At 41.7% G+C, this 27,761-nt stretch overlaps 1 long non-coding RNA gene across 3 annotated transcripts; it reads left to right on the top strand.

Annotated features, from left to right (window-relative positions):
- Nucleotides 1-1,103: 1,103 nt before the first annotated feature.
- On the top strand, nt 1,104-25,578 carry LOC307098145. 3 transcript variants are annotated; one of them, XR_013813407.1, is made up of 5 exons: nt 1,104-1,274; nt 12,666-12,867; nt 21,998-22,082; nt 22,597-22,716; nt 23,297-25,578. It is a non-coding gene; the product is annotated as an uncharacterized lncRNA (long non-coding RNA). The 3 variants fall into 3 exon arrangements; XR_013813409.1 differs by lacking the exon at nt 1,104-1,274 and adding an exon at nt 1,350-1,462; XR_013813408.1 differs by lacking the exons at nt 1,104-1,274; nt 21,998-22,082 and adding an exon at nt 1,350-1,462.
- The last annotated feature ends 2,183 nt before the right edge of the window (nt 25,579-27,761 follow it).

The raw sequence follows: 27,761 nt of genomic DNA, 5'->3' as shown, positions 1-27,761 counted from the left end.
AGTGAGTGAAAAGGGCATAGTAGCAGGAATCAGGTCTATTATATTACAAAAGGCCTGAAATTCCTTGCTAAGAAAATCAGAATGAACATTGTATGCAAAAGCAGGAGGTTCCCATCCTCATTTATATCTTTTAGGTAACTTTCAACCGTGTCTAAAATAAGACTTGAAAATTACAATGGTTTCTTTTTTTTCTTTCCATATTTCACCCCATAGTCCTGAAGCCATGAGTTATTGGAGATTAGGAATTTCTCCTGTGGAGACCACTTAAGGACTACTTTAATAGATGGAAAGATGGTAAGAAAACAAACTAGATATGTTTCAGTGGCAAAAGAGGCGAAGACAAATGGAAAGATTTGAGGGCTACCGCGGGAAATGTTACTCTGCATCACCCGCACTATACTATTGTGATCTCAATAATACTTGGTAGGTGAGGCTTTCTCTGACTCACCCTGGACAGCCGCCCCTGTGGGGGTCTGTTTTCTAAGCTACCGATGTGCTTTAGGCACACATTCATTCATGTGCCCATCAGATTGCTGGCTTCTTTGGGGCAGGGATCATATATCTTTTCATCACTGTCTTCCCGAGCCTTCTGATGACCTGCAAGAAGGTGAGTTGGATGGTTGTTGAATGAGTGGGAAATACATATTCATAAATGACTAAAGATTAAAGACTAATTGGCAGCAAAAGCACTAGCATTAACGATACAATGATATCAAGACAGTAGGCTGTTTGCTACCAATCAACCGAACCTTTCCTAGCACTTAAAAATAAAAATAAAAATTAAGCTTGTAAACTCCCCATCATACAAATAGCCAGAGGCTAGAGTGCTAGCTTTACAATAACTTTTTTTCCTTGGCTGGTTTTATTAAGTGGCTAACGGAGTGTTTTCAGAAGACGTTAGTCAAGAACCGGAACACGGGAAGTACTAGTTTCTCTATCAGTTTGATGGTAGAGGCGATTAGGAATTCAAATCTCGAAATTCCAATTACACGCCGGCGTGCCGGAACCAAACAGTTCGTGCTGCCATTTCCGGGTGGATGCCTGAGTATGTTACAATGGATCGGTAGCTCGCGTCCGGCGGAGGTCCCTCCAGAGAGGACCGCGAGCTGAGAGGCTGAGTCCTTGTCCTCGAAGGAGCTTGAGCCGCAGAAATCGGGGCACCCGCGCTGGGCCTGTTGGGCAGGTTGTCCTACCTAGTGGATCGGAGAGTGCGCCCGGCCTAAGAACAAGACTCTTGGCTACGGTGTCCCGGTGTCGGGACGGTGTCGGGAGAGGTGAGAGCCAGCGGGCTGGAGGAAGCAGCGTGCGTGCGGGACTCCGGAAGGGGCGGGGCTCCGCTGGTGGGAGCGGATGGCGCGGAATCTAACGCGGGTGGCGGAACCCTGGGAACCTGGCACCCCCGGTGGTGGATGGACCGGGAGTTTTTAGACGGCCCTCCCTAAGGCCGAGAGACTCGCAGAAGGTAACGCAACAACAGCAGAGCCAAATTTTAACCCAAGTCTGGCGATTACAGAGTCTGCATTTTCCAATTCTTACAGCGTGCAGCTTCTCAGGATGGCTGGGGCCAAACGCAGTTACTTAATAATTGTACAATTTGGGGCATCTCCGTGCACCAGTTTCCTAGTTTATGAAATGGGCTTAATTCGTATTTCACATAGTTGTGAGGATATTTATAGGGTTTAGCGCAATGTCTGCTAAGCGGTAGAGACTCCCAAAGTGATAGCTGTGTTCTCCTTTTTGCTTCTGTAACTCTTTGTACTGACCCTTAGTACGTTACCGCTCCCAGGAGAGTCCATATGTTCTTCCTGTGTTCCTGTCCGATCTTCACTAAGCGCCCTGAGAATGGGGACTGTTCCCATTGCTCAAGGGAACACATGTTAACACTGGTGTAACTGGAAGGATTAGGCCTTGAAATCAGTTAGACCGAGTTGGAATCCAGACAGCTCCCTTTATTTGCTGTGCGATTTGGGGCAAGTTGTTTGCTTTTGCAGTCCTTATAACAGCATAATTAGGATAAAGGTTTGAAACAGGAGGTAGGCCTTTCAGTCAAAATTAAGTTCAGTTATACTAGTGGGGCCAAGGACATGGTCACTTCATTTTCAACATAAAATAGTCTGTTTGGGGAAAGGGTTATAAGCCTTATCTTTGATGTCCTGTCAAATATACTAACTGGCTTATGAGCACAGTTGGAGTCAGGCAGACAAAAGTATTGAATTCAATGATCTTACCCCAACAAAAGTACTAGAATAGAACATCGTATTATTTATATATGTTTCATAATTACTGTAACATCTTCAAGGTAGATTATTTCTTCTGATAAATATTAGTACTTTTTATGGAATAACACACAGAAGAGTGTTTTTACAGTACCAGGTATACACTAATAGTTTTCTCATTTTCCTTTCTATTAACATTCTCCCCTCACCCCCAATAATGAATTTCTGCTTGAGCTTCTTCTCTACCCATTCATTCCCTAAGTTTCCCTGAATGGTATCATCAGTGACCTATCACTTTCTAAATTCAGTACTTTCTCATTTTTATTCACTCTGACTGTATATGCTACCAATGCTGATTTCCTGCTTTTTAAAAACTCTGTTGTCTTACATAAATCCGCTGTGCTTCTATTTTTTTGCTAACTTGCCTCTCTTTCTCATTTTCCTTCATGTTTTTTTTTTTTTTTTTTGGGGGGGGTCCTGTCCATTAATATGTATTTTTTAGATGGAAAGTCAAAGGACCAAGATTTGCCCAAGACAGTAATTAAGGTATCTAGTGTTGAGATAAAGAAAATATTCACATGGAAAAAAATAAAATCTTGACTTCTATCCCACACCACATAAGATCAATATTCCATTAGTTATATATCACATGTAAAAGGTTAAAAAAAATCTCTATATATAAAATCCTAATATGCAAATAGACCGAACGGCAGAACAACCAAACAAGCAGTCGCTATGATGTGCGCTGACCACCAGGGGGTGTGCGGGGAACATGATGGGTGTCCCAGCAGATGGCAGAGCGCATAACATGGTGGGCATCGGCCGTGGTGGGATGGTGGCGCAGGTGAGCGGGGGTGCCAGACCAGGGTGGGGCCCCCATCACTGTCATTGGGGTGAGCCTCTAGTGGTAACTGAAAATTCTTTGCTCCAGCGCACTGCGGTCCCGCCAGGCCCTCCACCCGCTGCTGGTGCCAACCCCGCTTGCACACGCTGCCAGCACCCCGCGCCAGCCCCCATCACTCAGCTTGGTCAGCGGGTGTGAGCAGCGGCTGCCGGCCCCGATCACCCCTCAGGGCTTCTTTACCTCCCCCTGCTCCTGAGGGGTGATCGGGGCCGGCAGCTGCTGCTTGCACCCACTGCTGGCGCCGGTCCTCCTCGTACCCACTGCTGGCACCAGCTCCAATCACCCTGCGCAATCAGTGAGTGCGAGCGGGGCCAGTGACCTCAGCACATGGGAGCAGTGGTGGCGGGACCTGGGCTGCTGGCAGACAGAGTAGTGGGGGCTGCAGTGGGAAGGACTGGGCAGGGTTGAGAAGGATGGGGCAAAACCTGCACCTGTGCCCATTGCAGCCTCGAGGCCCACAGTTCCTTTCAAGGTGCATGAATTCATGCACTGGGCCCGTAGTTTTTAGATAATAGTAGATAATCTATTCAATGCAGAAACATAATTCTTAGGTGTAACAAAATCATCGTACAAGAAAATATTGATAAGTGTACAGTTAAAATGAAGAACTGATGCTTACCAAAAGGTAACATAAAGAGAAAAGACAAACTTTATATTGGGAGAAGATATTTGCCACATATACAATCAATAAAGGGCTTGTGTCCAGAAAGTAAAATGAACTTATAAATCAATAAGTAAAAGGACAAAGTTTCACAAAGGAGGATATTCAAATGGCCAAAACAAATGTGGAAAGAGTTCAGCCTCATTAATCAGAGAAAGAAATGCAAATTAACACCACATTGAGATACCGCTACACAGCTGACAGAATGGCTAAAATTTAAAAAGGAGAAAAAGCAGAAATCAGCAAGGATGTGGAACAACTACAACTTTCACACACGGCTAATGGAATATAAATTGGTACCATTAATTTGGAAACTGAAATATGAGCCTGTGTATCAAGATACATAATAAGATTGTTCATAGCTCATAATAGTAATTCATAGCAATAAAAAACCAAAATCACCCAAATATCCATTATCAGCAGAATGAAGAAATATTTATATAATGGAATACTTCACAACAATGAAAATAAAAGAATTATAGCTATATGCAATAACATAGATGAATTTCACAAGTGTAATAGGGAGTGAGAAAGTCAAATATGAAAGAATATATAACTCATTTATAGAAATATCAAAAATAAACTACTGTGTTTAGGGATTCATGGTAAAATTATGAAGAAAAATAGCAATTACTATATATGTCACAATCATGTTTATCTTTTGGGAGAGGTAGGAGATAGGCATTCATGAAGGGTTATATGGGAATTGAACTAGGTCAGGCCAAATCTGGCCTTGCTTCAGTTTTTGTCAATAAAATCCCTTATTGAAACACATCCATATCCTTTTGTTTACTATTGTTTGTCACTGCTTTTGCTACAACAATTAAGCAGTAGTGACAGTTCATATATCTGCAAAGCCTAAAACATGTACATCTGGCCCTTTACAGAAAAAGTGTGCCAACTTTTGCTCTGGGTGATGGTTACATGAGTTTGCTTTGTGATCATTCATTGAGACTTACAGTTTTGACATACACTTTTTTGTTTGTATTTTATATATCATAATATTTTAAGAATTAAAAAGCAGTGGAATGCAGTAAGTGTTCTAATGCAAATATTTTCAAATCACTAATGAAGCACAACCAAGGCTCAGCAGGCTTAAAGTGTAAAAGAATGAGGAGGTCTGGCCGGGGTTGCTCAACCTATGAACCAGGAAGTCATGGTTTGATTCTCTATCAGGGCTTGATCCTCAGTAGGGGGCATGCAGGATGATTAATGATTCTCTCTCATAATTGATGTTTCTATCTCTCTTCCTTCTTCTCAATTAAAAAAAGAAACTGTGTTTCTTAAAAAAAAAAAAAAAAAAAAAAGCATGAGGAGTCCCAGAGGAAGTGATTGTGAAGCTGAGTCTGGAAGCATGAATTGGATTGTCCCAGCTGCCTGAAATAGGGAAGGACATTAGCAGCACAGGTATCAACATGTATGCCAGCGAGAGGTGTGAGAGAAGAGAGCATGTTTTGGAGAACAGATACAGTTCAGTACGGTGGTACAGAAAGAATGCTAGGAAATGAGGCTGAAGAGGCAGCTGGGACCTTGACAACAAGTGATAGGATATGCCATATTTACAGGTTTAGAGCTGACTTTGGGGAGGTTGGGAGGATTAAAAGGCATCAAGCAGAGATGTGAAAAACTCAAGCTTGCATTTTATTAAGATGATTTTGACAACAGTATAGAGGATGGGTAGGAAGAGGATAGCACTGGAAGGGGGGAGAAGCAACTAGAAGACTGTTGTGTTTCCTAGAAAGAAGGAGTTTTAATAGGCCCTTATTCTTGCAGCACATGCCAAGGCCATTTAAAAGCCACGTTTGCATTCTGCTATGACTGTGATCACTGCTGCTGTACTGAACTGTTTATCTCAATATGTCCCTCACTTCTTGCTCAGTTTGGATTTTAACTTATTCAGCAGCTAATCTTGACCTTGCTTGATCTTGATCTTGCATGATCTGATGCATGATCTTGACTTCTCAAATATGACTTTGACCCTTCTCAACACTTAAATACATTAGTGTATGTAAAAAGCTTAGAACACCATTTGGTACATAATACGTTTTTTTACAGTATTATAATTTTGCTGACCTGATATTAAACATCAAATCAGATGTTGAGCTCAGACTTTTTATTTTTTCCAGACCTACTCAAAAGGGTATGTGTAAGACTACTAAAGATTGGGGGGGGGGGGGCGCGGATAAAGGAATTTGCATTTCATTTGTGCCAACAGCTTAGAATTTCAGGGTATACACTTCTCTTTCTAAAAGTTCCTCAAATATTTCCAGTTTGAACTTACTCTCTCTTCTCATTCTTTACTCATCTCACGATTCCAATCTTCATGAATGCAGAATATTTTAGCAATCTGTTCCTTCAACTTTAGTTCTACTGTAGGTGGCTCAAAAATTGATGTACACTTGTCATTCGTTGTCTGTCTCTTTTCAGTAAGAATGAATTACTTTCTTCTGGGAAAACTTCAGGCCTGGTGTTCATTTGTAGTGAGTGGGTGTAAAGTTAGAGAACTTCTTCACTCCCATGATGGTAAAGAATGTACTACCAGAGACCCACATGATATTTATTCTACTGCATAATCCCAGGGTAAATAATTTCATTCATGAGTAATTCTTACTCTTTTCACTCCACAGGACTTGGTAGGTGACTTATTATGCTATAGTCATAATCCCTCTTGATATTCAGTTTCTTCTGTGGAATAGTAAATAATTTAAATTTCTGCCAAGTTAACAGTTTGACCATAGTTATTCTAGTGGAGTATTCCTGGGGAGAAGAATGGGAGAAGTGATTTCTAAGAGGGAGAGGTGACATTCTTTTCTCTGCAGACATGTTATTTCTAAAATGGCAGATAGCCCAGGGAGAGTGGCTCAGTGGTTGAGCGTTGAACTATGAACCAGGAGGTCACGGTTTGATTCCTGATCAGGGCACATGTCAGGGCTTCGGACTCACTCCCCAGTAGGAGGCATGCAGGAGGCAGCCAATCAATGATTCTCATCATTGGTGTTTCTGTCTCTCCCTCTCTCTTCCTTTCTGAAATAAAAAAATATATATATTTTAAATGGCAGATATTCTTTTGTTCCCTATACATTTTTGTCTAAAATATTTTTGTAATAAAGAGTGTGACTCCATTTTTTGATGTTTGACTGGCATCTTTTAAGCCTCACCTTTCCCTTTCCCCGCTTTGTCCCACATGTGGGCACACCGATAAAGAAAGCCCGCGTGATCTTTCTTTGTGCCTCTGGAAGTTTAAACCATGCACGGAAACCTTTGTTCGAGTCACCCTCCCTGGTCACCAAAAAACCCCAAGCCAACCTTCTTTTCCTGCTCTCTCAAGCCATTTTTGGGCTTGTTTGGAGCCACCCTGCTCTCATTATATGAGTAATACATCTTTTCATACCTTCTTGGTGTGTGTATATATACATTGAAACCAGATTTTGAGATCTTTGGATTGAATAGGGTCCATCCCTACACTGTATCTGCAATGATTTTTATTAAATATTTAATGTATACAAAAGAATATTTTATGATTCAAGTATAAAAGTAGCAATTTTGAAAAATACTAGACCTATCACCAAACCTAAGAAATAGAACATTACCTATATATTTGAAGTGCTTTTCCCTGATTTCATGCCTCACCCTCCATAAATAATCCCCCAGTTAATCAGGGTATTAATTACCCTGGATATTTGGTTATTTGATTATCACTCCCCTTATTTTATTTTTACATTTTAATCACGGATGTAAGTATTCCTAAATTATATATTGTTTTGTTTTGCATGTTTATTAACTAATATAGATGAAATCATACTGTGCATACTATTTGGGTACTTTTTCTTTTCAATACTACTTTTAAAAGTTTTATTCATGTTCATTTATGTAGGTGAATGCATTCATTTTCTCTACTATGTTGTATGTCCATTGTATTAATATATTACAAGTAACTTATGGATTCTTCTTTCAGTAGAGATTTGAATTTTTTCCCTATCTTTTGGTCTTACATGTAATATTGCTATGAACAAGAGCACATAAGGTCTGATGAAAACGTGCAAGAGTTTCTCCAGCATGTTTGGCCAAGAGTGGAATTTCTGGATTATACAATATCCTCAGTTTTAATTTTATTTAATGGTGGCAAATTGATTTCCAAAGTGGCTGTAAAAATTGACATTCCAATTTCTTAGTTGTTGTTAATCCTCACCCAAGTATATTTTTTCCATTGATTTTTAGAGAGAGTGGAGGGGAGGGAGGAAGAGGAGAGAGAAACATTGATGTGAGAGAGACGCATTGATTGGTTGCCTCCCATAGGTGCCCCAACTCCTGGAGGTGGGGGTTATAGAGGGGCAGGGGTGCGGGGATCGAGCCTGCAACTGAGGTATATGCCCTTGACTGGGAATCAAACTGAGACCCTTCGATCCACAGGCCAATGCTCTAACCACTGAGTAAAACTGGCCAGGTTGGCATTCCAATTTTATATTTGACTGTTTGGATAAATAATTTTTCTAGCACCATTTATTTAAAGGTTCTTAACTCACTGATCCATATTATCGCCTCTCTCATAAGTCAAATTTGCATATTCAGACGTTCCTTGATTTACCATAGGATTATGTCCTAATAAACCCAATGTAAGTTGAAATTGTCACAAGTCGAAAATGCATTAATACACCTAACCCACTGAACATCATAGTTTAGGCTCAGCTAGTTTTTACTTTCACACCATTGAAAAGTCAAAAATTTGTAAGTTATGCTGTCTGTACATGTGGTCTGTTTTCAGAGTTCTCTATTCTGACTGATTTATTCGTCTGTTTTTGTCTCTTTCTGTACAAGTACAATTTGGGCTTGTGAATGTGGCTTAGTTATAAGCCTTGATATCTATTAGAAAAATACTTGCACTTGATTATTTTTCTTCAGTAGTTTCCTAACTATTCTTGGTCCTTTGCTCTTCCATAGAAATTTTAGAAACAGCTTATTGAGCCACTAACCAAAAAAAAAACAAACCAAAGCAAACAACAACCAAAAACTTGTTACATTTTTAATGGGATTGAATTGAATCTATAAGTCAATTCAGGAGGAGCATTTGAGGATTATTGACATATTTTTGCAGTCTTCAATCTACCTATATATAAATATGGCATAACTCCCCATTTGTCAAAGTCATCTTTATTGTCCTTAAAGAAAGTCTTCTTGTTTTCCCCAGAAAGGGCTTGCATGTTTTTGGTTAGATTTATTTCTAGCTACTTCATTTTTATATGCTATTGTAAATGTAATCTTTTCCTAAATTAGGTTTTACATTTAAAAAGTTGTGTTTTGAGGGTTATATAAAATAAACTGACTTGTATATCTTGGTTTTGTTTCCAAATTCAGTTTACAAAACTTCAGAGAGTTTGCAAACTCATTCCAATAATTTATCTATAAATTACTTTGATTTTTCTCTGTGTCTCTAAATAATATTTTTTTAAAGCTTAAAAAAAATTGATTTTAGGGAGAGAGAGGAAGGGAGAGGGAGAATGAGAAACATGGATTGGCTGCCTCCTGCATGTCCCCTATTGGGGTCGAGCTGCAACCCAGGCATATGCCCTGACTGGGAATCGAACTGGCAGCCTTTTGCTGCACAGGATGATGCTCAACCAACTGAGCCACATTGGTCAGGGCTCTAAATAATAACAGTTTTGATTCTTCCTTTCCAGGCCTTGCATCTTTTAACTCTTTTTCTTGCCTTTAACTGGCCAGAACCTTCAGTACAATGCTGTATAGAAATGTCTTGTTCCTGATTGTGAAAAAGAAGGTTTTACCATAAAATAAGTATATAGACTTTTTGTAGATACTCTACATTGACTGATGGTGATCCTGAGGTGCCCTTTGGTTGCCTGACACTGAAACAGTTGGGACTGGGGACACTTCCTCTTCCCAGTTCAGCTGGAGGATTAAGCCTGAGCCTAACTTTTCCAGGACTGGATACTCTTCTTCTTCCTCAAGGTGCCTGAATCGAATTTCCCTAAGATCATCAGTAGACATGAAAACATATGACCATACAAAGACTTGAACACAAATTATCATGGTGGCATTTTTCACAATACACAAAAAGTGGAAACAACCTAAATGTCTATCACCTGGTAAATAGATAAGTAAAATATGGTATAGTCATACAAGGGAATACCATTTGTCAGTAAAAAAGAATGAATTACTGACACATGCTACAACATGGATGACTACAAAACCATTATTCTACTCAGTGAAAAAAAGCCAGCCACAAAAGAACACATTGTATTATTCTATTTATGTTAAATGTCCAAAAAAGGCAAATAGGTTAGTGTTATCTAGAGTTGGGGATGGGAATGGAAAATGGCTGTTAATGAGCATGAGGTTTCTTTTTAAGTGATGGAAATGTTCTAAAATTAGGTTGTGGATGGGTGTTTGTACAACTATAAGTTATAGTAAAGTTCATTTATACACTGATGGTGTATAATAGATTAATGTTATGGTATGTAAATTATATCTTAATGAGGCTGTTTAAAAAATGATCAATAAAAGCAGCTGAAGTTTCATGATAATTATCTGACTGACTGGTTTCTAAACCTAGCTGTCTTGGTGTCTAGGTCCTGACTGATTATTCCCTGCATACAGGCTGCTCTGATGCTTGCATGGATGTTAGGATAGCAAAAGGGAGGAGATCATGGCAAACAAATTACTGAACTGCTGCCATCTATTTAATTGTTTGCTAACTATACTTTCTACACTAAAGGCCATTCCTATTCTTCTATAATAATAAAAATGTAATATGCTAATTAGACTGGACAGCCGAATGACCTTCTGGACGCCCTTCTGGATGAAGCCACGGTGGCGGGGGGAGAGGCAGAGGTGGTTAGGGGTAATCAGGCAGGCAGGTGAGTGGTTAGGGGTGATCAGGCAGGCAGGCAGGCGAGCGGTTAGGAGCCAGCGGTTCCAGATTGTGAGAGGGATGTCCAACTGCCAGTTAGGCTCGATCCCCCAAGCATCCCTGTGGGATCAGGCCTAAAATGGCAGTCGGACATCCCCCGAGGGGTCCTGGATTGTGAGAGGATGCAGGCCGGGCTGAGGGACCCCCCACCATGCATGAATTTCATGCACCAGGCCTCTAGTAAATAATTATAAGCCTTATAGCAAGCCTATAGAGTACACATCTCCCTGTCCCCCATTGTAGAACCACACCTCCATCCAACAGTGCTCTGGCCCCTGCTTATCTCTGCATTGGATTATGAGAAAAAGGAGGAATTGGACCTTGTCTTGCTGAAATGTTCCAAGTTTCCCCCAAAACAAGACAAAACAAAAACCCCTGTTATGTATATGCATATCAGATATCACTATAGCGTTTGCCTTCACCTACTCTTTAAAATTTTTTAAATGAATTTTTTTAAGAGGAGAGGGGAGGGAGAGAGAGAAAAACATCGATGTGAGCGCAAAACATGGATCAGCTGCCTTCTGCACATTCCCTACCTAGGATTGAGCCCACAACCTTTTGGTGCATGGGATGACAACCAACTGAGCCACACTGTCCAGGGCTCACCTACTTCTAATCCTAGTTTGCTAATAACATTGTTATTATGGTGGACATGGAATGATTGAAATTTCCCCCATCTATTGAGGTGATTATCTTATATTTCTCCTTTAAGATGTTAATGTGATGAGTTACTCAGATTAATTTTAGATTAGCTTTCTAATCCAATCCTCTATTCATGAGACAAACCCAGCTTGTCAGTGTAGCAGACACTATTGGTGCCCCACCCAGATCTCCTGGGGTCCTTTTTACCAGTTTGGTATACCCACCCCCCAGCTGCTGCCAGTGATGCTGCTAACAGGTCATACTCTCACGGTTCTCAGGAGACTTGCCCCTCTTCAATTGAAATTGCTTCACTAGAAGATACTTACTTAGATGATCCTGTGGTGATCCTAGAAATATCGGTGGTTAAGACATGTTGTGGGATCTCTGGAAAGCATCAGAAGGAGAGTTGCAGTGGAGATGTCAACCAGCCACACTCACTGGTTACCACAGTGTTGATTAATGGGCTCATGAATTGAGGAGCCATGATGGCAGAGAGAAAGGCTATACATGGGCAAAAAAGCATGACATCCTCACCAAAGCTGACCTTGCTACCACTGCCACCATACCTGCCAACAACAGTCTGATACTAAGCCTTTGATCATGCATGAATCCTTGAGATCAACCAGCCACTTAGTGGCACTTGATAATATAAGACCACTTGCACCCTGGAAAGGATAGCAGTTCATTTTGAATAAGATTGACATGTTTTCTAAGTGTGAATTTACTTTTCATATCTGCTTTGAAAGTGGTCAGCACCTCTACTCAGGGGCTCACAGAGCATCTGATTCACTAACGTGGGATCTTCCACATACTGTCACTTCAGATCAAGGGACTGAATTTATGAAAAAAGATTCAGTAGTGGGCACATGCCTGTGTGATTCACTGGTGCTGCTACATTCCACATCATTCATACGCTGCTAGCCTGATAGAGCAATGGAATGGCCTCTACAAAACACAGCTGAAGCAACAGCTTGGAGATGATATCCTACAAACATGGAGCACTGTCCTTCCAGATACAGTATGAAGGTTAAAGCAGAGGTTAGCAAACTATGGTTGAGAGGCCAAACGTGGCTTGCTGCTATTTTACAAACTTTTTGTTGGAACATAACCACACTCATCATCTACATATTGTCTTTGTCTTCTTTCAAATTGTGATCAACCAGAATCCTGGAGAAGTTGTAAAAGAATGGAGTGAACCTAATGTGCAAAGCAAGTGGACCTGAGTGGTTACAAGGGGTGGAGCAGAGCAGACAAAGTTGGTGCTCTGTCTAGATCTTCTGGGTCTCATATCGGTTCTGTGTGCCCACTCTTCTCCAGGTGCCTCACGCGATGCTGCTAATGGCTCACACCTGCAACATTTTCTGGAGGCTTGCCCTTAGTAGATTGGAGCAACATCACCAGGAGGTGTCTGGAAGTTATGCACCACTCATCCCTGTAACAGTCAGTAAACAGTGACTGCCTAATGCCCGATACGGAGTTATAAAAGCTCACATCCTTGTCGCAATGTGCAAAGACTGTGGTGAGTATATGCATTAGAGCTCCTGGAGATTTCAGGCTCAGGCTACACCAAGCATGTCAAACTTGCGGCCCGTGGGCTGCATGTGGCCCACAACGAATATTTTTGCGCCCCCCCCCCCCCCCCGCAATATAACGGTATGTAAGAAACATTTTAATAAAAATTTCATAATTTAATTTTTACAATATTCTGTTATACATACTTATTAATAATGAACTACAACGTTCGCTAATGACTGATTACTATAATCGTGTTGCATTCATTTCCCTTATGCGCCTTACACGCAGGTGCACCATTTCTCTCCACTAATACTAGCAGCGAATATTTTAGCAGCCGATTGCCGAGTCATTAGTCTTTAAATGACTTGTTTGTGCGCAACAGGAAATATTTTGCTTTCGGAGAACAAGAAAAATAGGTTTATTTGTGTTATGCTTATTAATTTGGCAAGTTAATGTTCAAGAAAAAATATTAATTTTTATTAAAATGTTCTATTATTTTATGTTAACGATTACTCATTTATTTCAGCCCTTTGTATTCAGCATGTTTCTATCAAAATAAACCGACGTTTCTATGAAAATTGAAGCTTTTGTTTCTTTGTGGCCCACATAAACTTAAACCTTGTTTATTTGGCCTGTGTTAGCCTTTGAGTTTGACATGCTTGGGCTACACCGAGCTGAAACCACTCTTGCCTTGCTTCTTCCCTTGGCTTCTGTGGTTTCCCCTCATTCCCTTACAATTTCTTTCTTTCTTTTTTTGGTAAGTATAGTTATGAGAATGGACTATAAAAGATGCTGTTGATATGCTGATTGGTCTAAAACATGCAGCCCATGATTGTGTTTGGCCCAAGATATCTCATGTAATTATGTTATTTCTCCCTTTAAAAACTTGATTACATCTTTTCTGCTTTTGTAAAGTTTATTCTATTTTCCCCCTAATGTCTAAAGATGGAATGCTTACCTCATTAATGTTGAGCCTCTTTTGTGCTTTACTTAGGAATATATAATTTTCCTCAAAATAAGACTTTAGCAGTATCTCACAAGTACTGAATATGACTTTATCATTCAGCTCTAAGAAGTTTCTGATTTTCATTATGACATTTTTTAACCCACAAATAAAATTTCCAAATACATGGCAATATTTCTACTTGTCTGTTGTTATTGATTATTAACTTAATTTTATGATTGTCAAGTAAGTGTTCTATATGATATGAATTGCTTGAAATTTATTGTGATTTGTTTTATGAACTAAAAAAAATATGAACATAAATATTTTGTGCTTGAAAAGAATGTATATTCTGCTGCTGTTGAGTGTGGTGTTCTATACTTATCTTTTTCATTAAGCTTGTTAGTTGTGTTGTATAGATTTTTTTATATCCTTATTTTTTGGTCCTTTTAATTTACTGTGAGGAAATTAAGTTAAAAAATCTTCCTTTAAGTTGGTGAATTTGTTCATATATTATGAGACTATGTTATTAAGAGCATAAGTTTGGAACTGCTATATTTTCCTGATGAATTGAAGTTTCATCTTTATCACTAGAAATACTCTTTTGCTTTAAAATCTCATATTTTGTATGATATTAGTATAGCTACGCAGGATTTCCTTGTTTAGTATTTTCCTCATGCCTTGACTTTTAGACTTTCTCTGTTCAAATGTTTTGGGTGAGGCACTTACAAAGAGCATAGAGTTGGATTATTTTTAATCCAGTCTGACAATCTTTGACTTCTAATTAGATAGTTTATACAAATTCCACTTATTAGGATCAGTTTTACATTTGATATGGTAGATTATTTTATTATAAAAATATTCACTGACCTTTCCTAATAGCTCCTCCTTATAAGGCCCCTCTCTTCTAGGCCTGCTCCTGTTAAAGTATTATACTTCTAACCCGATTAATACCTAACTACATTAATAGGCTTGGCCATGTGATTGATTGATTTCTTTTTTAGCAATTAAAAGTTAGTATAATAAATGTGCTACTTCTGAGTCACATTGTTGTTCTGAGTTGCTCTCTGCTACAGTAATGTGGTGTTTCAGCCTGAAGCAATTCCTTGGGTCTTGGTCCAAGATTGAATATCTAAAGCCAACTGAAGACTGGCATGCAATGTGGGTGAGAAGTAAATCTTAGATTCTGTAAGGCTATCTTGCATTTGCTCCATAGCAATTTTGAAATTTTGGTGGGCAAATATTGCTAAAGCCCTCCATATTTGAGGTGAGGAATGTTCCTTGATTCAGTTACTCTACAGAGAGTTGAGGGATTTCTTGTTTCATTGTTCTTTGTGGCCCTGACTCTACCTTCTGGAAAAAATTTCCTTTTCCTTTGTCCTTCTTGACCACATCTGAAATAGAGGGCAACAGAACCTCCTTTTGGATCGTGGTTTTCTTAGTGCTTTTCTTGCCCTACTTCCTCTGGCAATAAAACTACCCAAAACTCAACAGACTTCCTATCTATTTTATTCCAATCAGCTGTATGTGCCAGATCCATATCCATAGTTTTTTATAAGATGTACTTCCTTAGGGTGTTATATTTCTCTTTTCTCACATACATATATTCTAGTCTTGCTGGATATAGTATTCTTGGATTCAGTCCTTTGCTTTGCAACACTTTGAATACCTCCTTCCATTCACTTCTAGCTTGTTGTATTTCTGTTGAGTAATCATTTGACAATCTGATGGGTGTTCCTTTGTAGGTAACTCTCTGTCTCTCTCTTGCCGCCTTTAGGATTCTCTCTTTATCATTTATATTTGCCATTGAAATTATGACATGTCTTGGTGTGGGTCTTTTGGGGTTGATCCTGCTTGGGACTCTCTGTACTTGCGTAACTTTTATCTTTCCCATATCCGGGAAGTTTTCTGTCATTATTTCTTCAAATAGATTTTCTAATCCCTGCTGCTCTTCTTGTCCTTCTGGCAGCCCTATTATACGCATGTTACTTCATTTCATGTTGTCCCGAAGCTCCCTTAGGCTTTCCTCCTGCTTTTTAATTTTTTTCTCCAGTTGCTGTTCAGATTGAGCTTGTTTCTGTACCTGATCTTCTAACTCACTAATTCGGTCCTCTGCTTCTTGTAGTCTACTGTTGAAACTTTCCATGGTGTTTTTTATTGTAGCTATATCACTTTTCATTTCTTCCTGATTCTTGCATAAGTTGTTGATTTTCTCATCCATCCGATGTATAAATTCCATGACCATTACTCTGAACTCCTTTTCGGTCATGTTGCAAGCTTCAGTTTCACTAATTTCCTTTCTTGGCGACTCCACATTTTCTTTCCTCTGTGAGTTATTTCGTTTCCCCATTCTGGCTATTACCAGAAAGCTCAAGCTTCCATTTGCGTGGACCTGGGCCGTGTGCTGTGGGGACTTCGCTCCACCCTAGTTTCACTGAAGTGATCTGACACTAGGACGTGTGGCTGCCTTTGGTTGGCGGGAACCAGACTTGCCCAGGATCAGTGTCCCCAGTGTTCCGTGTGGTCTCGTGTGCACACTTAGAATCAGGGGCCCTGTCTGCACCACACTGTTGGTATGTGCCGAAAATGAGATCCTTAGCATGTGCCAGGAGTCAAGAGTTTCCCTGTGTCTGCACCAAGACTCGAGTTTCAAAGACTCTGTTGCCTTGTGCGGTTTCTCGTTGAGAATCAGGGTCCTTGTGTGTGCATGCACCAACAATTGGGGTCGCTGGCTCTTAGTGTGAATGCGCTGTGAGTCAGAGATCCCAGGCAGCTGTGTCCGGCGTGCCAAATTCCCTGAAGTGGAGCTGCGTCCTGTGTGTGCTCTCTCTACTGAGCCAAACTGGCTAGAGCGCACATTCTTAAAATCCTGAAGGTGAGCTGGCTCCGTGAATTCTCCCAGAGTCCCGGAAGGGGGGCGGAGTCCGTCCTGCGCGCCAAATTCCCCAAAGGGAAGCCCCTCTGTGCATGCTCTAAGAATCCCCGAAGGGGGAGCTGTGACCCGCGAGCCAAATTCCCCCAAATTCCCCGAAGGGGAGCCCTCCGTGCGCACTGACAGACTTCCCTGACACGAAGCTGCTTCTGTCCCGGGCGCACGCGCGCACGTGCGCGCCAAATTCCCTACGGGGGAGCGCGTCCCTGCGCAAAGCTCGGCAGCTTCCATACATATATTATAACTAGCAGCCCGTTTGCACGAAGATTCGTGCAATAGACCTTCATTCACCTGTCTGCCTGCACCAGTTTTCTGCCGGCACCGGGGACCCAGGCCTTGGCTGTGGCCACCGCCTTCTGCCTTCTTTCAGGGTCGGGGCTTGGCCCCAGGTGGCGGCCTTGGCTCTGCTGCACCCCAGCCTCCCTGCTATGGATCGTAGGAGCCAATCCCCGTGGTTGCCTGAGATCCATGCAGGCTCCCCGCTGGTGCCCAAGGCCGGGAAAGCCTCTGCCCCAGGCTTTCCCGGCCTTGGGCTCGGCCGCACCCAGCGTCCCTGCTACGGATCGTAGGAGCCGACCCCCTGGTTGTTGCCTGCGATCCATGCAGGCTCCCCGCTGGTGCCCAAGGCCGGGAAAGCCTCCGCCCATGGCTTTCCCGGCCTTGGGCTCCGCCACACCCCAAAGTCCCTGCAATGGTTTCCTGGTGGGCGTGGCTGGTGGGCGTGGCTTGTGGTTGTAGCGAAGGTACGGTCAATTTGCATATTACTCTATTATTAGGTAGGATTCCCAACCCCTTTAATACCAAGTAACTTGGGTCTATTAGAGATCACTGGGGAAGATACATAAGTTGTTTTACCTGAATAAGCAATTTTTGGGGTACCACACCCTAATTGGCTTTTTGCCCCGAAGTCCTTAATCCATCTAATGGTTTTCACAAAGTTATAATGGGCACACCTTTAATTTGACCTCTGCTTCAAAATTGTGTTATAATTAGCTTTTGTTACTGAAAGATTTTATTACACTTAATTTTTACATTTTGGGGTGGTAAGGTAGTGGTGGGTTTTTGTTTTTTTTTCATCTCTGAAAGTCCATGGATTTTTATATTTTCTATTGTCTTTATTCCTGTTTGCAAACATACGAATTATTTTCTGAATTCAGGAAATGGTCAAAGGCTATCAATAGTTACCAACATTCACTAGTAAAGTTTTATTTTCCAACTTCTTCCCCTAGATACTTCTGGCTCTGCAACCTTGGACAAGTTACTTAACCTCTCGTGTATAGGTTTCTTTAGTTTACTAGTATAATATTGAGTTAGTAATAATACTATCTTCTTCAGAGGGGTTTTTGAGGATTTAAAGTAATAATCCAAGTAATCCCTTAGAAAACTCTTTGGCATGTATAAGTGATTCCTACTATAATTATTACTACAGTGTAAGCACTTCAGTTTGCGTTCCTTGCTGTAGACAGAACTCCATCCCTCCACCATTAGATAGATTAAGCCAGACAATCAGATCAGATCATAACAAGAGAGCAGCTGTGCTTTCTGGGTTATTCTGCCCTAAGCAATTCTGCACAGGGACATCAATCATCCAGCCCATGTTGAGCTAAAGTGTGGTCAGTTCAATTACTTTTTATAGTCTCTATTCTAAAGGGAAGATCCTGCCTCACATCCTTTCTGCAGTTTTCAGTTTCCTGACTCCAGATACCCTGCACATAATTAACCAAAAAGGAACAAGCAACACTTGCAAGGTAGTCCTCTCTAAATTCACACAAGCAAGCAACATTTTCCCACCTTCACCATGTACCTCACTCCAAAGAAGTTACAGCATCTCAGACATATTTCTGATTCAAACACACTTGAGAAGCCCCATCTCTCCCCTCCCCCCCCACCCCCCCCCCCAAAAAAAAAAGGTAAAATCAACTCTAAGTCAGGACTGGAAAAAAGTTGGCAATTTATAAAAGGTTCCCAAAGAATCCTAAAGCCTGGCTTTAAATAATCATATCTAGATATAAATTTAGATCATAAATATAACTAGAGGCCCGGTGCATGAAATTCATGCACGGGGGTGTGTGTACCTTAGCCCAGCCTGCACCGTCTCTAATCTGGGACCCCTCAAGGGATGACCGACTGCCCATTTAGGCCTGATCCCATAAACGGGCAGTCACACATCTCTCTCACAATCCAGGACTGCTGGCTCCCAATTGCTCGCCTGCCTGCCTGCCTGATTGCCCCTAACTGCCCTCCCCTGCCGGCCTGGTCACCCCCAATGGCCCTCCCCTGCAGGCATGGTTGCCCCCAACTGCCCTCCCCTGCTGGCCTGGTCCCCCCCCCAACTGCCCTCCCCTGCAGGCCTGGTCCCCCCCAACTGCCCTCCCCTGCAGGCCTGGTCCCCCTCAACTACCTTCCCCTGCTGGCCTGCCCCCCCCCCAACTGCCTTCCCCTGCTGGCCTGGTCCCCCCCAACTGCCCTCCCCTTCAGGCCTGGTCCCCCCAACTTCCCTCCCCTATAGGCCTGGTTCCCCCCAACTGTTCTCCCTTGCAGGCCTGGTCCCTCCCAACTGCCCTCCCCTACTGGCCATCTTGTGGCGGCCATCTTGTGTCCACATGGGGGCAGCAATCTTTGACCACATGGGGGAGGCTATCTTGTGTGTTGGAGTGATGGTCAATTTGCATATTACCCTTTTATTAGATAGGATGTACAAATATAATTTTAGCAGAAGAGAGTCTACTCATAATATCTTAAAATCGGCTCTTTTCACTGTATTACTAATATATTTGATGTCAATACATTTACTTTTACAATATTGTTTTTCTGGTTTATTGTATTCTTCTGTATGAATGTAACAGTTGCCTATACTTGACATCTGGATTGTTTTCTGAGACTCCCTAAGACAACAGTGATGTTATAAACACTCTTATAAATTAAATTCGGAGATCAGGTTTATTTGTTTACCTTGGGATTTTTTTTATTTATTTTTTTAGTTGTAGTTTTAAGTCTTGCCCACCTTTGGAAATAATACATTTATAAGAAAGAAAATCTTAAAATATCCTAATTTGAATGTTCCATTTATTTCCAGTTAGAACTTAATTGACACAAAGACTATTACTTATAATATCTATAATATGTCTTATACTTTACATTCTTTACTTAAATCACCCAACAGCCATTTGTGCTGTATTATTATCCTCATTTATGAAACGAGGCTCAAAGAAATAAAGTAGTATATGTTCAAGGTCACAGATGGTTAAGAGCAGAAAATTTGAATTCTTTCTGGTCAGACTTCAAAGTTCAGGAATTTTCTAACACCATATTCCTGAAGAAATAACATAATTCAATTTTTTATAGATCCAAAAGTATGTTAGGTGCAGTAAGGAAGATGACCATTTAAAACTGTCAGTGAATGAATTTGTAAAATGAGTCATCATTCACTAAAAATAGATGGAAATTAAAATGTTTAGTTATAAAGTAGATGAAATCAAGAGATACTTCTTTAATTTCCTTTGATCCTGAAAATGCACAATTTGTACCATCTACTTTGAGATGGATGCATGCTCAGGCTAAACTCCATGCTCTTCCTCAGTGCCTGTCCCAAGTTCTTTGAGAAGTCTCTAATCATGAATGTAACTCTCTGTTCTTATACTGTACTAGAGGCCTGGTTCACGAAATTCGTGCACTCAGAGGGGGTGGGGGTCCCTCAGCCTGGACTGCATCCTCTCACAGTCCAGGAGCCCTCAGGGGATGTCCAACAGTTGGACATCCTTAGTTCTGCCGCATCTTTAAGCCATCAGTCGGACATCCTTAGTGCTGCCGCAGAGGCAGGAGAGGCTCCCACCAACGCTGCTGTGCTAGCCAGCCATGAGCCCGGCTTCTGGCCGAGCAGCGCTCCCCCTGTGGGAGCACACTGACCACCAGGGGACAGCTCCTGTATTGAGTGTCTGCCCTCTGGTGGTCAGTGCGTGTCATAGCGACCAGTGGTTCTGCTCTTCAGTCGATTTGCATATTGGCCTTTTATTATATAGGATAGGTTAACCTTTCCCCACTAGGCATTGACGGAAACATAAATACTAATGCCAACATGTTTTAGATTTAACAGAGAAAATGTTTGAAGAGTGTGCCACATTCTCTGTATGTAAGGTATCGTAGGATATAGATTCTGGTTGGTTCCTTTTTGCCTACTCTTTGATCTAACTCCACCTTTTGGAGAGATCAGCTTCTACCAGTTGAAAGATAAATTCAATGTGTCTTGCTCACCCAGTTTGTCAACTCCTGAAATGGAATTTGTCAGTTTGTAGTTTTGCATTACTACAGTATTGCGGCTGCCCTTCAGAAAAGTTGAAACTCACTCACTGGCCACCCTGGGCAGGTATCGATTAGGATAGGTTTACTTGCAAAAAAGGGTGCCTTAAACCATAAGAAATGTTCTTGTTTCTTTTTTTAATATATGTTTTCATTGATTTTAGAGAGAGAGGAAGGGAGAGGGTTAGAGATAGAAACATTGATTGGCACGCCCCCTACTGGGGATTGAGCCCGCAATCTGGCATGTTCCCTTACCAGGAATCGAACCAGTGACCTCTTGCTTCATGGGTCAACACTCAAGTACTGAGCCACAATGGCCAGGCAAAATGTCCTTGTTTCTTAAGAAATATATTCAAAGTGGGCAGTTCCAGAAATGATTGGCAACTCAAAAATGTCATCAACAGCCCTAGCCGGCTTGGTTCAGTGGATAGAGCATCAGCCTGCGGACTAAAGGATCCCAGGTTCGATTCCTGCCAAGGGCACATGCCCGGGTTGCAGGCTCGATCCCCCCAGCAGGGGACGTGCAGGAGGCAGCCAGTCAATGATTCTCTCTCATCATTGATGTTTCTATTTCTTTCTCTCTCTCCCTTCCTCTCTGAAATCAATAAAAAAATAAAAAAAAAAGAATATTAAAAAATGTCATCAACCATCCAGTCACTAGATGGCTAACACAGCTCTAGGCATTAGCTCTTCACATTACTTTTAAAGGTGAGAAAAGCGGGGCAAAGGAAAAACACCTTTTCCATTTATTTGGAAGGAAATATTTTACAGATTTTCTCCTAGCCCATATAGGAACTGGATCACATGGCCATCCCTAACTGCAAGACAGCTGAAAAGTATCTGGCAAGGGGGTTTAAAATCCACCATGATTGGTTTAGGCCAGTCACAATTTATGTGTATTCAGCCTTTTTATTCCTACTTTTTAAGTGCTTTAAAAAATTTTTTTATCTTCCACTCTTATAGTGGCCATGGCCCAAAAAAGGAGAAATGTCTGTGGGACAAGCAGCTCATGTGATATGGAAGGTCATATGATAGATACTGTGCTCTGGTGAGTAAGAAAGAACAACAATAAAGTTACCTATATGCTATGATTAGGGCTGAAGTAGTGGCCTTGGTCTATGATTGGCTTCTTTAGACTTGGCTATGATAAGAATGAAAGAAATAACAAAGACACCAAAATTGTAGGAATACAAAAGCCAATTAAAACCCTCCATAGGCTAAACTCATTACAAGTACCATCAAGAGGATGAGCTGGGCCAAATACTAGCATAAGGAGGCAACTGAAGTTGTAGTTCTAAGTCAGGCAGAGAACAATCTGATAGTATCTGCTGAAGACAGCTCCCCTTATCTCTTAAGTGTAGGAATCAGCCAATTTCCCTAGTTAGAAAGGCCCACTTGTTAGGGCAAAAGTCAGGATGTGTGTGCAATGATATGGGCAGTCAAAAAAATTTTAAATACCATTTGTGTGGGAGTGTATGTGTGTGTTCCTCAGCAATGTGTTATGCATTGAAACAAGTCTGATCAACTGCTCCACACCAAATAAAATAATCTGCTCTTTTTAGATCTCTGAGTCTCCCCTACCCTCTTTGTATGATACCCTCTTATAAACTGGAGAGGAGAGCCAAGAAGCTGCCAAGGTTGTAGCATGGTGGAGTTTACCTCAGAAAGCAACCACCTGGGAGGTAAGCTTGGCCTTCGCGAACCATACCCTCTCTGCACTATTTCCCTTGGTGTCAATAGAGCCTACAGCCCAGCTTGTGGAATTAAAAGGTAGTGTCACCGAAACCGGTTTGGCTCAGTGGATAGAGCATCGGCCTGCGGTCTCAAGGGTCCCAGGTTCGATTCCGGTCAAGGGCATGTACCTTGGTTGCGGGCGCATCCCCAGTAGGGGGTGTGCAAGAGGCAGCTGATCGATGTTTCTCTCTCATCAATGTTTCTAACTCTCTATCCCTCTCTCTTCCTCTCTGTAAAAAATCAATAAAATATATTTTAAAAAAATATTTAAAAAAAAGGTAGTGTCAATGGGAAAGTGATTACTAAATAATGCTAATTTAAAATTAGGATACAAAATGACCCCAGTTATACCCGAATATAGTATATTAAGCATGTAATTATTTAAAATTAGAACCTTAATAATAGTTACTTCCAGGTGATGATATTTGGATAATTTTTCTTTATACTTTTCTGAATGTCTAATTTCCCAACAATATTTCTTTCATAATTATATAAATGTCCTTTTTCCCCCTCTTTTTTAAAAATCAGTGACACAGAAGAAGATGCAGTTACAACAGCTGGTACATACTGTTCACCATCTTGAGAGGAGCAAACCTTTCAAGTGCTGTCTTCTTTTCATCAAGAAGTGCCTTTTTTACTGGTGAAGCAGAGAATAATCAATATGAGAAGATCAAGATCATAAGTTTTGTGATAACTTCTCAGGGTGTTTGGAGCTGTTCTGTTTGGCTTCCTGCTGCTCCTGGCTCGATGTAGAACTTTGCAGGTTAATCTTGGTGCTCCACTGAGATTTTGTTATTTTTATTTTTTCATTCTCACCCAGGCTATGTTTTTATTGACTTTTCAGAAAGAGGGGGCGAGGGAGAGAGAGAGAGAAAAAAACATCGACATGAGAAAGATTGATTGGTTGCTCCTGTGTGTGCCCCTACAAGGCATCGAACCCACAACCTAGGTATGTGCTCTGATGGGGAATCGAACCCACAACCTTTTGGTGTATGGGAGGATGCTCCAACTGAGCCAGCTGACCAGGGTCAGACTTTGTTATTTATAGCTCTGTTTACTTCTAAACTATAGGCAAACGAATATGCAGTATACAAAGTACCTTGCTGGTGGGCAACAGAGTCCACCCCCCACCCACCTACCCAAGGAAACAGCCCTTCATTAGGAAGAGGACTACTTACACCAAGAGGAAGAATGATACAGTATCTGAGATAGAAGGTATTTAAAGAAGATGAAATCCAGCTAAAAGCCTCAGGGACTCCAGGCTGCCTGGCTTCTCCTCGGCAGGTTTTCCTTGGTCTCCTTCTGCTCTCCCCTATCTTCTCTAGGCTCTTCTCATTCCTCCAACCCGGCCACTGCTCCTCCGCCCCCACATCTGCACATGGCTCACTCCTTCACTCCACTGATGTCGCTGCTCATCCTCTTCTGAGAGACCTTCTCAGAGAATTCAGTCTAGATTGCTAAAACATGCCCACCACAGCCTTCCATCTGGCTTGAGTTTTCTTTGTGTCACTTATTCTCATCTTAAGTTTTATAGAAACACACCTAAGTTTACTTGTTGATTATCTCCCTTGGACACAGAAGCACAACGAGAGCAGGAACTTTGTCTTGTTCACTGCTGATTATCCACATCTGGACACTGGCATGTATGTGTAGTTGCCTTTCAGTGAATAATTGTGTCATCAATGAATGAAGGAACAAATCGTCCCCCTCAACTCACTTGAGAAGGCGATTTCGTGGCCGCTTTACCTCCCATCACTAAGTTGCAGTAACTCGGAATCTGATGTTGAATACGTTTGTCTCTTTTGTGTCCCTCCCTCATCGTGTTCACTGGCAGACTTTTAATTGTTTTTGTGTCCACTTCGTTTCCTTCAACCTTTCCCCTGGGGAATCCCCTTAGAGCCTCAGCCTTTCCCGGGTGTCTCCCTGTGTTCTTTTTTTTTTGCCAGCTTTGCTGAGGTATGATTGACAAATAAAATTTGCATATATTTAGGTTGTACGACATTATTCTTTTAAGGTGTGCAATGTGATGACTTAATATACATATATATTTTTGTGGTGAGAACACTTAATATCTACTCTCTTAGCAAATTTTAAGTATACAATATTGTTAACTGTGGTCATCATTCTGTGCATTAGACTTCCAGAACTTATAATCTTACAACTGAAAGTACCTCTTGACCAACATCTCCCCATTTCCCCCATCTCACACCCCCTGGCAACCACTATTCTATTCTCTGGTCCTATGAGTTTGACTTTTTTAGTTTTGCTATATAAGATACAGTATTTGTCTTTCTCTGTGTGGCTTATTTCATTTAGCCTGGCCTCCAGGTTTATCCATGTTGTTGCAAATGGCAGGAGTTTCTTCCTTTGTGCACTTCATCATAATTGAAACCTGTTCTTCCCCATTTGGACCTCACCTCTGATCCTCAGAGACTATAACTAGTGTCCAAGGTCAGTGATGCCCAGAGAAGCCCACAATGGCAGAAACTTCTGTGGGGCCTAATTCACCCATGATACTTAATTCAGGTCTGTGATAAGTTTTTCTTCCTCAACAAAATGGAAGAGATAGTCAGTCCTGCATTAAAACCTCTTACCAACTCTGGAGCTTACAAGCATGAGGGGAAAAGTCAACATGCCAGGGACAGTTGAATAGAAATGTCTTACATCTGGATGACATTACTGAACTGCTGAATTACCCTGAGATCACTGACAGGGTTGTGGGCTGGAGTAAGGATTTCTTTAAGGATGGAAGATACTTGCACAAATGGAATGTACTTGCACATTAAGTCCTTTTATATTTTATAAACAAAGATGCCTATTATTTTTTCTGTTATTCAATATTGTTTTATAAGTTTTAGCCAATATAAGGAAATAAAATGAAAAATTATAAATATTGGTAAATAGTAAAATTTTTATTTTCAGATTAGATGATTGTTTTCCTAGAAAAACAATCTAAGAAATTCTACTTTGTTTCACTTTTCTCATCTATAGAACTGATATATCTACCTTAGATATAACTGGTCTACCTTATAGGGATATTATGAGAATTAAATGAGCTAATCCTATATATTAAAGAGGTAATATGCAAATTGACCATCACTCCAACACACAAGATGGCCCCCCGTGTGGTCAAAGATAGCCGCCCCCATGTGGACACAAGATGGCCACCACAAGATGGCCAGCAGGAGAGGGCAGTTGTGGGTGATCAGGCCAGCAGGGGAGGGCAGTTGGAAGGGACCAGGCCTGCAAGGGAGGGGAGTTGGGGGCGACCAGGCCAGCAGGGGAGAGCAGTTGGGAGTGATCAGGCCAACTGCCTTCACCAGGTCTGCAGGTGAGAGCAGTTGGGAGGAACCAGGCCAGCAGGGGAGAGCAGTTAGGGGCGACCAGACCGGCAGGGGAGGGCAGTTAGGGGCGACCAGGCTGGTAAGGGAGGGAAGTTAGGGGTGATTGGGCCAGCAGGGGAGGGCAGTTGGGGGTAACCAGGCCTGCAGGAGAGGGCAGTTAGGGGCAATCGGGCTGGCAGGGGAGCAGTTAGGTGTTGATCAGGCTGGCAGGGGAGTGGTTAGGGGATGATCAGGCTGGCAGGCAGAAGTGGTTAGGGGCAATTAGGCAGACAGGCAGGCGAGCAGTTGGGAGCCAGCAGTCCTGGATTGTGAGAGGGATGTCCAACTGCCCGTTTAGGCCCAGGCTGGGCTGAGAGACACAGCCTCCCCCGTGCACAAATTTCATGCACTGGGCCTCTAGTACACATAAAATACTTAGAACAATGTCTAGCCCTTTGTTAGTTCTCCATAAATGTTAGGCTATTATTTAAATAGTTAAATAAGGTAACTGGATACAAAAGTAAAATACTTTTTAAAAAAATTCATTTTAACCCTTTGCACTCGCTTGCTTTTTTCTCGATTCCTTTATTCTAATGCTAACCATGTCGAGTCACACTCGACATCTGAGTGCAAAAGGTTAATAAATAGAATTTTTAAAATACATATATTTTTTGCATTTAATTTTTTCTTTATTGTTGAAAGTATTACAGATGTCCCCTTTGTTTCTAAACCCCACCCCCCCCCCATTGATCCCTTCTACCCCACACCTGCCCCTCTCAGGCCTCTATTGTCTGTGTGCATACTAGAGGTCTGGTGCATGAATTCATGCACAAGTGGGGTCCGGCTGGCCCACCCTGACGGGGGCCCACCGGGGGTGGGGCTGTCCAGGGGGAAGGACTTTGGGAGGGTTTTAGGGCATGTCCAGCCCATCTCAGTTCCAATCGGCTGGACCCCAGCAGCAAGCTAACATACCGGTTGGAGCGTCTGCCCCCTGGTGGTCAGTGCACGTCATAGAGATCAGTCGAATTGATGACTGTCTGCCCCCTGGTGGTCAGTGCACAGTCACAGCGAGTGGTTGAGTGGCCTTAGCATATCATTAGCATATTATGCTTTGATTGGTTGAACAGATGACTGGATGACTGGATACTTAGCATATTAGGCTTTTATTATATAGGATAAGTTTTCCTGTTAATCACTCCAACCCACTGCCCCACCCCCACCTCCTCTCTGAAATTTGTCAGTCTGTTCCATGCTTCTATGTCTCTGGGTCTATTTTGTTCATTATATTTCACATATGAGTGAGATCATGTGATACTTTCTCTGACTGGCTTATTTTGCTTTGCATAATACTTTCCAGGTCCGTCCATGCTGTTGCAAATGGTAAGAGCTCTAGAATTTTAAAAAGATTTAAAAATATAGGTTCCATGAGGGCAGGGATTTTTATCTTCATTATTCAGTTTTATCCCCACACTAGAATAGTATTTGGCACATAGAAGGTGTTCCACAAGTATGTATTTGTTGAGTGAAATAACACATGTAAAAACAGATAGTACAGCCCTAGCTGATTTGGCTCAGTGGGTAGAGAGCTGGCCTGCGGACTGAAGGGTCCCGGATTCTATTCCCGTCAAGGCCACATGCCTGATTGCGGGCTGGATTCCCAGTAGGAGGCG

The sequence above is a fragment of the Cnephaeus nilssonii genome, assembly GCF_951640355.1.
Source record: "Cnephaeus nilssonii genome assembly, chromosome: 4".
NCBI classification, from domain to species: domain Eukaryota; kingdom Metazoa; phylum Chordata; class Mammalia; order Chiroptera; family Vespertilionidae; genus Cnephaeus; species Cnephaeus nilssonii.
The sequence above is the reverse complement of the archived record's forward strand: the minus strand, read 5'-3'. Positions and strand labels throughout refer to the sequence as shown.